Source organism: Protopterus annectens, chromosome 3.part0 (assembly GCF_019279795.1).
Source record: "Protopterus annectens isolate FY-2018-M chromosome 3.part0, PAN1.0, whole genome shotgun sequence".
Lineage (NCBI taxonomy): Eukaryota > Metazoa > Chordata > Ceratodontiformes > Protopteridae > Protopterus > Protopterus annectens.
The window spans coordinates 964,567,829-964,580,940 of NC_056731.1; the positions used below are offsets into that span (position 1 = coordinate 964,567,829).

Here is a 13,112-nt window from a genome sequence, read left to right on the forward strand (position 1 = left end):
TACAAAAGTGACCACCTCTTTCAATCCATCTTGCTGTTTTAAAAATAGTAACTCTCCACTAAACCTTAACTTTTTAAACAGGTACAACTTAAGTTATCTACTTTCACATCTAACTTCTCTTGTGCACACTGCAGTGTGCTTTTTTTTCATCTTACCTTTAAGCATCCCTGTGACTAGCACTTGCTTTAATACCTGCTGGAAAGCACTAGGAAGCCTTAAACTGATACAAGCACTCAACTCTCCTTGTTAATAAGGATAAATTAATCATAGGCAATAAACAGCCTATAATTGCAAAGTACCTTGCTATGGAAAGAGAAAACAGCTCCTATACTTTACAAAAAAAAAAAAAAAAAGCACCAAACCAGGCATGTCCAAGGGTCAGCTTCCGGTCATTTCTCCTGTCCACCTGGTGCATCTGGGCATACTGGTGCAATGCAGCAATTGCCTCATGTACACAGACAACCCTATCCTCCTACCACCCAACACTACAACATGTGAGAGATGCACTTACATAGCCAAACTGGAAGCAAAGCTCTCTCCACCCAAGATTGTGCTAGACAGTCAAGAGGAGAAGGTTAACACCCACACTACACCTCAAGCAACACATAGCCCTTCTAAATCTACACCACCAACACCCACATATAGCAACACTAAATCCACATATGTGGAGGCCCTTAACTGTAACCTGCCAAAGCAACAAGGACCTCTGAAGCTGAAACGCAAACAAACACCAATCACAACCAAAGTGTCACATAGCTCACAAGACCAGTGTGCCACCCAGCAAAAGCCCCTAAGGCAAGACAAGCGTACCTAACACTTTAGTCATAGGTGCCTCTATAGTCCGGCACACTGATGTCCCACTCACCAGGTTGAACAAGTTGAAAATTACAGTCAGCTGCCTGTCGGGTGCCAGGATCTGCCACATAATGCATGCACTCAAGTCACTCCACAACAACTACAAATATGACTCTGTCATTGTCCATGTTGGAGTGAATGACTTGAGACGTACCTCCCTGGACTACATGAAAAGCGACATGGAAGAGCTCTCTGATCATGTGGCCCAAACAGGTATGACCCTAGCCCTGAGTAGCATCCTACCTTCGCCCAGAATGATACCACAATATAAGGACAAAATGACTGACTTCAACAATTGGCTAAGCTTCTGGTGTCATTCAAAGGGGATCCGGTATCTGTCTGCCTGGGACGACATGATCGACAGACCATGATGCTTTGCCAGAGATGGTCTGCACTTGTTGCCCCTGGGATTCAGGTTACTGGCTAAGGCTCTTGCTACCTCTATATTGCCTTTTTTAGGCAAAGTTCAAAGGACAAAACCACCACCATAACAGGTACAAGCATGCAAAATCTGAAGGTAATGCTACTCAATGCTAGAAGTCTAAACCTCAAAATGCACTCTCTCAAGGCACTCCTAAAAATGGAGAACATTGATATCTGTGCAGTAACTGAGTCCTGGTTCAAGGCCCAAGAGAGCACCCCTGCAATACCAGGCTACAACTCTTACCACACTTTTCGGCCACCAAACCAGGACCGAAACACTTCAGGTGGAGGAGTGTCCATATTCACCAAGGATATTCACACCACCAGGCTAGTTGCCCAACACAATGTGTTTGAAATTCTCTAGGTGCAACTAACAGTAGATAAGACTGCAATCCAAATTGTAGCTTGCAACAGATGCCCACCATGCCCCAAGATTCTCACTACACCTTTCTAAACATACTGGAAAATATTAAGATAGAACCTAACACCCTAATACTGGGTGAATTTAACTACCCTGCCATTAACTGGGAAAACTACTCATGTACCAACACCTTTGCCCAACGGTTCTTGGAATTCATAAATTCCAATGCCCTGGATCAACTAATCCATAGTTCCACCAGGGGCTCCAATATCCTAGACCTGGTCATTACTAACATGGGAAATCGATGCTCCACACCTATGGTCACCCCCTCGTTAGTCAGGTCTGACCATAAGCTAATCACCCATAGCATCCACATCCCACCCCTCCATAAAAAACTTCTCCAAAGCCAACTTCATGCTACTCAAGTCAGAAGTGACAAACTTCATGACACCCATGCAGACGGGAACTGAAAGTTTGACTGCTGAATCCTACACTAAGGCACTGTACGAGCACATCCACTCATGCATGAATTGTGCCATCCCAAATAGAACCAAGATGCTCTCCTCCAAAAAAAAGGAAGCCAATCTGGTGGTCCCCTGCCATACACAAACTTTACAACAAAAGGAAGAAACTGTTGCAGAAAAGAGGAAAATCCCAGGATGCAAAAAACTCCCTTACCAGCCTCAGTAAGAAACTGAGATCCCTCATGAAATCCTCCAAAGCTAGTTACAAAAATAAAAATGTAAAAGATTCCAAAGACAACCACAATGCATTCTATAACTATATCAAGAATCTAAATGGCAATGCTCAGATCTGCTAAAACAGAATGGCATTAAATATACTGATCTCAAGGATATTGCCAATACCCTGGCAGATCGATTCAGTGCCAACTTCACCCTCCTCTCACCCCCTAAACGGCCCATTTCAATACCGGAAGATTGCCAAATTCCAGTAATAAAAGCCACACAGGTAAAAAACACACTCTCCAAAGCTAAGAATACAGTATCCATGGGACCAGATGACATCCCGGGCTGTGTACTACATGAACTACAATATGAACTGGCACCTCACCTAAGTGTCATGTTTAATCATAGCCTCACCTCAGGTTTTGTGCCCACTGAGTGGCGCAGAGCTACAGTTATCCCACTCCACAAGGAGGGATCCACCTTGGATCCCGGAAACTACCGTCCCATCAGTCTGATGTGCCTTATCTGCAAGGCCATGGAGTGTATTATCATGGAACTTATAAACAAAGACATTGGCAACCTTCAAACACTGGACCCCACCCAGTTTGGGTTCGTGAAGGGCCGATCTTGTCTCTTGAACCTGATTGACTTCTTCAAATCAGTGTCCAGAGCCATGGACAAGGGTAAGGTGGTCCACACAGCCTATCTAGACCTCACCAAGGCCTTTGACACCACCCCCCACTCTGGAATCATCAATAAACTTACTAAGATGGGCATTAACCCCTACATCACCCAATGGGTTGCCAACTGGCTTTCTGACAGATCCCAGACTGTAAAAGTAGCTGACTCCAAATCCAGCTCCAGACATGTGACAAGTGGAGTACCTCAGGGTTCAGTCCTGGGACCTCTATTGTTTGGGATCTACTTCTCTGAAGTACAGGCCAACACTAAGGGACTCTGGCTAACAAAGTTTGCAGATGATGGCTAACAAAGTTTGCAGATGACTGCAAACTGGGAGCCATTATTGAATCCCCAAATGATGTGGATACTCTACAAAAGGGCCTTAAAGAAACAGATGCTTAGTGCCAGAGCCATGGGCTCAAGCTCAATTCCAAGAAATGTATAGCTGTCCTCTTTGGGAAAAAACATTTACCCGTGAATTACCACATAGGTGGCAGTACACTAAACACTGAAAGTGTGATAAGAGACTTAGGGACACAGGTAGACAGCGGTCTCACCTTCAATAACCACATCGCCACAACAGTCAGGGAATCCTTCTATGTGGCACACCTCATCACTAAGGGCTTTTCATCCAGAAAAAAGGAGATCATTGTCCCACTGTACTCATCCCTCATTAGACCCATTATAGAACACAATGCCCCATTTGATATGTACCTCTCAAGACATCTGCAACAACTGGAAAGGCCGCAGAAATACCTCACTAAAAGAATCACAGGCCTAAAGCAGATGCCCTACTCTGACCGCCTTAAAATACTCCAGCTATACTTTGTCACATATCGTCTACTCAGAGGCGATCTCTGCTTATCATACAAGGCCATGTCAAACCCAGAGCTGTTGGACATGCTACACTTAAAGAAATCCCAATCCCTCACAGCCACATGCTCCAGGGATCTAAACCTTGTCATCACAATAAATAAAACATACTGGAGGGATAGGTTCCTGACCCAGAGACTCCCCAGACTTTGGAATAGACTGCCCATACATGTCAAGCAGAGTGCCTCTTTGGGCCTCTTCAAAAGGAACCTTGATGATTGAATGGGAGAAAGGAAATTCACCCCGGGGATCACGTCAGTCGCCCTGCTATACAGGGGTCCAGGGAAGTAAATAGTGTGGGAAGAAATAGCCAGGGCTTTGTTATGGCTAGGCCTGTATAGGCCCTAGGGTTGATAGCCTAGTACCAAACTATGAACCTATGAACATTACGTTTATGGTATAGCGGTTTGTGCAATGAGTGTTACTGCAGATTACAGCCTATCACCATAACACTTCCCTTACTTGGCTTTCCCTTTCTGGTGTAGCAGAACTGCAAGCTGTTATCATTCTAGACATGAACTGCAATGTCTTGTAGATGTATGCAGAGAAACTCAAAATTTTCAGATGAGTCTCAGCCAAACCACAGGGCTGTCACAAAATTTCAACAAAAGTTCAGCACAGCAATATGGCAAATTTTATATAAGCAACCCTTCTTCATGCACAACCCCTGGAGATGCTCATCGCCTAAACATGGGCATTAGCTTTGGCAGCAACACATTTTTATATAACCTATATCGAACAATCAGCCTTATATTAAATTATTATACTTAATAACCTTACTATGGGGTAAACCATCACAGTGAGCCATTGCCTGTTAAAGGGACAGACCCACGCCTGACAAAAAAAAAAAAAAAAACATGTAAGATCTTACATCCCAGACCTTATCTTAACTCTTACCTTCCACCAATTATTTGTTACAAGGCCTACTTAACTGCTGGTTGCGTGGGGTTGGGTAGATGCTCCAATAACTAAAATGTCATGCCAAAAATCTGAACTAATCCTATAAATTAGGATTTTTTTTTTTGCCTACTCAACCCTACCGCTGATGATCTTACTTCCTCCCAACTTATTGCCTTGAATTAATCCTGGTTTCCCCAACCTATTCTACTTCTCTACTACTTCCAAATTCCTACAGAGTCAGTACCCCCATCCCCCCACTCAACTGCAACCCTCACTAACCTCAAACTGCCCTTGGACAAATCTATTTCCAAATTTCATATATGGACATACAGAGGTATTCAATGCAGGCATTTCAAAAATCAGCTTATGAAAAAAAAAACAGCATCAATAAATATATCTACATCTGTATCTATGTCTGTCTAAATATATCCCACAAAGGGTAAGCAAACAGCTACCTTCTGCAATCAGTTAACCAGTATCCTTCCACTAAATTCAGATGTACTTATCCTTGAACAATCATATGCATCCTGACCTTAACCCTAACCTTGCCCCTAACTTACACCTTACACCTTACCAGAGAAAATTAGAGACACAACTGATACAGCAGCACACACGCACAACACGGAATTTATCCCCTTACCTAGCCCTTATCTCTAATTCTAACCATCCAGAATATTAATGCCTCCACTCCCTCCCTTTATTGCAAAACATTTGGTATATCTGAAACTTTTGTCATTAAAATCCTCACACCAGACTAATCTTATCAGCACACACTTGATCTTCCATGTTTCAACATCTGCAGCACTTAAAGATGAGAGGTCTTCATGAATGTCCCAAGCCAGTTCACTGTCTTAACAACTCAAGATTCAAGAGAGTAAATAACATACCACTCGCATAAATATATATTTATATATGTGTGTGTGTGTGTGTGTCTGTGTGTGTGTGTGTGTGTGTGTGTGTGTGTGTGTGTGTGTGTGTGTGTGTGTGTGTGTACGTGAGTGTGTGTCAATGTGCACCTGTGTGTGTGTGGCTGTGTCTTTCTGCCCATCTATGGTTATGTGTGTCTATTTGTGTGTAGTATTCAGTTACTTGTTTTTTGCTTGCATATTTATTTACAGATTAGTTATGTGGGATGTCACAAAGCATGGTTCTCTTGTATGTCTGTTGTAGAATTTTCACGGACACATCTATGGCTGAGGAGTATGGCAGAGCCAGAAGTCAAGAAAACAGCATTAACAGCCAGTGCCATCTTTCACATCAGAATATTAAACAATCCAGACTACCAGACTTTAAATAAGAGCATCAAAACAAAACTTATTTAATAAGTTAAGAAGTAGAGAAGTTGCTATTACGTACATCTTTATTATATTAATAAGTAACAGTGGCTTTCATATCCACCCAGAAGCTAGATGTTATTATAACTTCATTTATAAGTCATTGTTTTATTTTTCTGTGGAGTAATTATCCCTCAAAATTATGCAAAATAATCATCAGTGAGATGACTACTTAAGGATTTCCTAAATTTCATAATTAATTAGCAGGATATAAAAAAATAAATGTTAATAAACACATGACAAACAGTGATGCACAGCACAATAAATCTTCTAAAACTCATTCCAAAGACATAAAATGAAAAATAATTATAACAAAAAAATGAATAGTAAAAAATAGCACTTTTGTTTTACATCATCTCCCATCTACAGCAACTAGATATAATCAAAACAGTTTATGCAGTAGCTCTAACAAATTTGACCAAGTCAAATTGTAAGTTAAAAGGCAAAATAAAGCTCTACATGACCAGTTTAATATAAAGTCAAACTTCTATAACAAATTAAGAAACTATATTATGTACAAGACAGTCTGTCTGATGTAAAAGTCATTATAAAATTTAAATATATACTGAAAACTCATGTCAGTAGATAATATTATCTGATTTTACCTTGAAATACAGGAAATCTAAAATTGCATGGCATACACAGTTGCAAGGAGAATCCAGATCAGAAAGGATGACAAGTATTGCTCCTGAAGCACGAACCCTTTACACCATCCTTGTTTTTGGGTTAATCAGCTTCAGCAAATCCAAACATCATAACCTGCCCTGTGAAGCCAGCTATGATAAACAAACCAAGCTGCTGCAATGAGCGCAACTCCTCATATAAAATACATGAGGTACAGTAGGAGTGCAAACCTGTCATCAAAAGAGATACTCTTACATCAGTGGAAGTGCCAATAAAGAAATCCTGCAACTTAACTTCATATCGGGACACATCACTTAAAACCGATCTCTCAATATCCTCTAACAATTAAGTAAAAACTAAACATTAAATATGCAAATGATATTGCCACTGCAGTTAAACGCTTGTGTCGAAGGATAATAGTCATACTTTAATATTAAAAAAATCTCTTATTTTCAAAAAGCAATTCTGTAGTTGAAGTTCTTAATTTCCTTCTTTTTTTCTTCATCTTCATATAAAATTTGCTACCTTGATAGAACAAACAGCCACAAGAATATAGTTTTGTCAATATATGGTGACAACATTGTTGGTGTTATTATTCAGATCATCCCCACAATGTTCATGGAATGTGATTTTAAAATCTATCTCATCACCTTACCTAACAAAAGAATACAAACTGTCATGGCTGAAGCAAAACTTATTTAATAGAACAATAAAAAACACTAAGTGCTTTCATGATCAACCAGATCGCTTCCTCAGACTAAAATACACCAACTGTCACTTAAAATTTAAACTTTGCAGCACCAACCAGAAAGTACAATCAATTAACAAATTAAGTAAAGACAGTTTACCCATTACAAAATATATCTCATTAAAAATGCAAGGATGCATAACATATAAACAATATACCAATACTTAAAACATTATACAGAAAATATATCAATAATGCATATAGGCAATTTATATCTATATAAAAATCCAATTGTTTATTAAGCACTTCTAGTGTTTAAGTGGCTTGACTTTCAAAAAGGGTTTAAGGGACACCATTTCATTGAGTCCTGGATATTTATCTGCATTAAGCTGTATGATCCATCTTTGTTCTATCTCCTCAGTCCTATTCTTCAGGTCACCCCCCCCCCAGTGTTCTCAGCCACCTTTTCCAGTACCAGAAATTTAAAAACATGGTGAATGCCCTCAGCTGCAATATGTTTATCTAAGGCACTAGTCTCTTTCTTATTAGCTATATCCCTCATATGTTCTAATATCCACTCCTTAACCATTCTGTAAGTTTTAACTACATAAAAAACTTTACAGTATTGGCAAAAACTAAGGTATACCACATTCCTTGTCCTGCAGTCCGAATAAAAATCCACTTCTATTGTAAGATTCTGTAAAGGACATTGGAAAATTGACCCTGAAAAAATATACCTACATGCTGTACAATTTCTACATGGGTATGTCCCTATTCTATTGGATAGTTCCCTAGGTTTATCACCTGATGTTTTATATCATAATTGTCTTTTAGGTGATTTTATATTTGTGTTTGAAAACTGTGGTATTGGGTCAATAACCCCCTCCAATTCCTTTGTAGCTGTGAGAATGCTCCAATTTCTCTTAAAACGTTCACAGAATTAATTGATATAACTTGCAGAAGGTATTGGGAACCTACATTTTTCTTTTATTGTATCACGTTCTGGGGCCACATACACTGGGTCACTGGAGAAATGTGGTCTCCTTTTCCCTTTCCTTTCTTCATAAGCTTGCTCGATACATCGATCTATCTCTGATTCATTATAACCCCTGTTCAAGAAGTCATCTCTTAATAGTGACATAGCTCCATACAATCCTGCGTCACTATTGTGTAGTCTGCTCATCCTTAGAAATTACCCTTTCATCACATTTTTACTGACAAGTCTAGGGTGCATACTATTCTTGTGTAACAGAGAATTTCTCCTGCTAGGTTTCCTATATAACCCTGTTACTATTCCCCCTAGGTCAGATTTCATGACCAGAACGTCCAAAAATTCAGTCTGTTCCTCAGAATGTTTACAGCTAAACTATCTTGGTAAACAAAAGTACATAAATAAAATAAAATCTTGTCCAAGTTAAAAATGAACTCTAGAAAAAAAGTGCTATTTGAAAGATTAGGATACATTTATCTTGTACCATTCTGTGTAAAATATATTCATTTTAAATAGTCCCATAAGAATTAGTTGTATATACTAGGCTAATGTTTGCAACCATGGACACGTCTTGCCTTTATCAATAATAAATGTCAACAAAAATAAAAATGCTGATATTACAACATTAGGGGTGGCACAACAGCGCAACAAATAGTTTTGTCGCATCACAACAAAAGGTTCCCCAGTTCAATTCTTTGCTGGGATGCCTTCTGTGTAGAGTCTGGATGTCCTTCCTGTGTTCACGCTGTTTTCTCTAGGTGATGCATTCTCCTCCCATATTGCTTATCATGCACTAGGTGGATTGGACACTCTAATTTGCCCATAGGTGTGAGTGCACATATGTAGGTGTGATATGGATAAACAACCATGGCAGGACTAAACACCCAGCAGTGTAAACCTTGGCTCTAGATGACTGTCAGTGTTAAAGTGACACCGCAACTCCATGTGGAAAATGGGGAAAAAAGTGACTGATGGATGGATTTCATCACAAAAGTATCTCATCTCACTAATATATGAATTAAATGATTTGCCACCATGTAGTAGTCTATTGCCTTTAATCTAAGCCTGTGTTTCATGTGTATATAATCACTTAATGTCCACATTACCCCAAATCTATTTGGCTGATAATAATTTCCTCTCCTCCAGTTTTAATGGCTACATGACCAGACTCAGTGCAGAGATGTGTCAGGTACAAATATTTCACAGAAACTATATTCCTGCATCAATGTTTTATGATATCTATATGTTAATATATTCACTGTCTCAGAATCAAATGAAGTAATTTGGAAGCAGAGCAAGGGATCACAATGATAACAAAACCAAATAATTTAATAGCAAAAACTATAAAACATATGTGCATATAAAATAAAATAAGGACATGAATAAAAGAAACATGCAAGACGGCAAAAGCATATATAGATAATAAATAAATCTCAGGCTACCAAAAAGGGGACATAATTTAAAAAACTACATTCATATAACAGAGGAACAATGAGCCAATCAGCATATAACAATTGCATGCTTAAGCCAATCAAAAAAGTATTAGATTGAGCCAGTCATCGTGTAACAGTCTCGTAGATGAATGAATCAAGTCAGCATTAAGCAAACACACAGTTGAACTAATGAAAATGACATTTGAAACAGAACTGTATCTAGAAAGCTGATCCATTGTAATAACAATTATATCATAACCACATAATAAAAATAAATAAATGAAACATTCAAGATAGCCAAAAAAATAGCAGACCGCCTAAAAGTTTCAGGCTACCTAAAACAGGGATGCGATTTAAGACACGGTTTCAATGATACGGTATCATTAAAAATGTAACATTTATCTGCCTGCAACACAACTATCCAAGTTCACTCTCCTCCATCTTATTGACTAAACGGCCCATCTTTCCATCTTCGTGAATCACTTGTAAAACTAAGAACACAAAATGATGACAACTACCACATTGTGTTGCATGCTTCGCCAAGGCATTCCTACTATTAGACATTCTAATGTGATATATGTGTTCATGAATATTCGCTGTTTTCCTGACTGGCTTCACTTATTTCTCATTGACATTTATGTTATTCATTGGAAGCATGTCTTCAGTGGTGAAGATGACCTCTTTAATACACAAGTCAAACACTTGCACAAAGTTTCCCTAATTGATTTCAGCCTTAGTAAATATGCATTTGCCAGAAGTTATTGTACTATGAGTGAATGCTGACATGGGAAGATTTGTCTTTTTTGTTTTGTTTTAATTTAATTTAAGTGAAGAACCATTTTGTTCTTTTGTCAGAGGTACTGATTTACAATTCTATTTTAATTTGTTTGTCCATCCACTGTGTCGTCCTCCCTGATTTCTTAAACTTATTCTTCCGCAAATTATGACAAAAGATAAGAAATATGGTATCCAGCAAACTTAATGTTGTGCAACAATGAAACCATTTGTCTATCATATATGTATTTGTGTTTTCAATAACTTCAGTGGATGGTCATCTCATATTCTCCTAGCATTAATTGGAAGTCCATTGGGTTGTTCTTCCAGTTATTAGTTAGAAGCCACAAAACAACTTTTTGCATCCCCTAATGTGTGATATCCCAGTAGCACTGAAGAATATTTTACCCTTTCTTCAGAAAAAAATGACTGAACTTTATCTATAATGTTTTTTTTCTTCTTTCCTTGTGTACATTCTGGCAGCAGGCCTACATTGAGTTCTGGTAAAAAGGGAGGATTATACAATGACCCCCCATTAATATTCCAAAATGTGCACGCTCATTGGTCAGCATGCACGTTGTAAATCAGACTTATACTAATGGAAAAAGGTCCGGTCACCCGGACATTTTCCATTAGTACAAGTCTTTTTTTTTTTTTTACAGCAACAGATAATGCAAGATCTCCATTGCTTTTTAGACACTGTCTCGCTATGTTAAAGAAGTTTAACATAGCGAGACAGATTTAAAAAAAGTAACGGAGATCTTCCTTTCTCTGTTGCTTTTTATAAAGCTGTCTCGCTATTTTAAATGGGTTTAACATAGCGAGACAGCTTTAAAAAAAGTAAAGGAGATTCTCCGTTGCTTTTTTAAAAGTTGTCTCACTATGTTAAACTCCTTTAACATAGCGAGACACTTTGTAAAAAGCAACAGAGATCTTGCTTTCTCCATTGCTTCCACCTAAAGCTCTGATGTACTGCATAAACATACACATGTGCAGTACATCAGAAATGCCACAGAATACCAGACAGCTGCGGAATGGCAGCACGGAAGCATTATACAATGCCATTATTTAAGAAAAGTAAGTATTTTTTTTTTCTTAAATAATGTCATTGTATAATAGCAATAACCCACTTCTGTGTGTGGGTAATGCTTCACCCTCGTGACCAAACCACACCACACAGATAAAGATTCTAGTTGTCTACTGATGTACTATTTTCTTCATCTGTAAATAACACTATAGATAAAGTTCAGTCATTTTCTCTGAAGGAAGTGTAAATAGAATAAGCCTGGTACTTATACAGCAGGAACTTCTTATTTTAACATTTGTTAATGTCTGTTATGTATTTCACAGATAAAGATTCTAGTTGTCTACTGATGTACTATGTTCTTCATCTGTAAATATGTTGTAAGTAACTGCTATGTAAATTGTTAATCGCTATGTAATCCAATGTAACAACTGTCTGTTTATTTTAACTGTGGAGCTTTTCTCCCCGGGCCTCCGCTGAAAATGGACCTACGTCCAGTCAGACACTCCCGGTCAACAAATATAAATAAATAAATACATAAATAAAATAACTGATGCCTGGCTTTATGATTATAAGGAGTTCTGTTTCTGCAGTAATGAAAATTGAAGCTCTAAAAATGTGCACCATATTAGTTCTGTATACTCATGAGAAGTAAAACTTGACATTATGGGAAGTACATATTTAAAAAGCTAGCTGCAAAACTGTCAGCACCCTGTTTCCATAAAACACATGCCTGGTAGTTTCTAGTGAATGCATTACTTGTGATGACTCTAAAAAGGATTTAATAAAAGTGCAACTTGGTGATTTTGTGCGTGTGTGTGTGTGTGTGTGTGTGTGTGTGTGTGTGTGTGTGTGTGTGTGTGTGTGTGTGTGTGTCTCTGTGTGTGGCTGTTCAATCTGCCATGACAAAAAATAAATAATTAATTTAAATTGCCTTAGGTATTTCTAGTATGAGTAGATTGCAATCTACATTAGAACCACTTTAGAAATCAAATTAATCAATTATATTGCAAGCAAACAGTTTTTTTTTTCATTTACTAAGAAATACAAATTCTGAAGCACATTTATTCAGTGTGAGAATAAATACTAGTAAACTTAAGAGTGACACAGAGTGTTTCCAGACTACTCTGTCTACAATTACTTGTATTTTGGTAGTTTTTAGAAAATACTGTGTGGCTTATAACTGTCTTCATAAATCCTTTTACATTTCATAATTTTGATAGAACAAATGTTAAATTAACCAACAACAGTATGTGAGTAAGGCACATTCACAAGAAATATTGTATATGCATCTTCATCTCTTGAAAATGAAAAAGTAGCTGCCAGTAAAGTATTTTTTGAAAAGAAAATAGAATATGTTAACATTCTAGAATGTTCATGAAGTATTTATTCATTTCATCAGAAAGGCCGTAATTATCTGAACCAAGTATAACAAAAGGGCATAGTTTTAAACTCTTAGTTTAAT

At 38.0% G+C, this 13,112-nt stretch overlaps 1 protein-coding gene across 4 annotated transcripts in view; it reads right to left on the reverse strand.

Moving 5' to 3' along the window:
* Positions 1-13,112, reverse strand: part of CDH18 (cadherin 18) — a 3,071,238-nt gene that overhangs the window by 691,353 nt on the left and 2,366,773 nt on the right. The gene's annotated exons all lie outside the window — the stretch shown is intronic.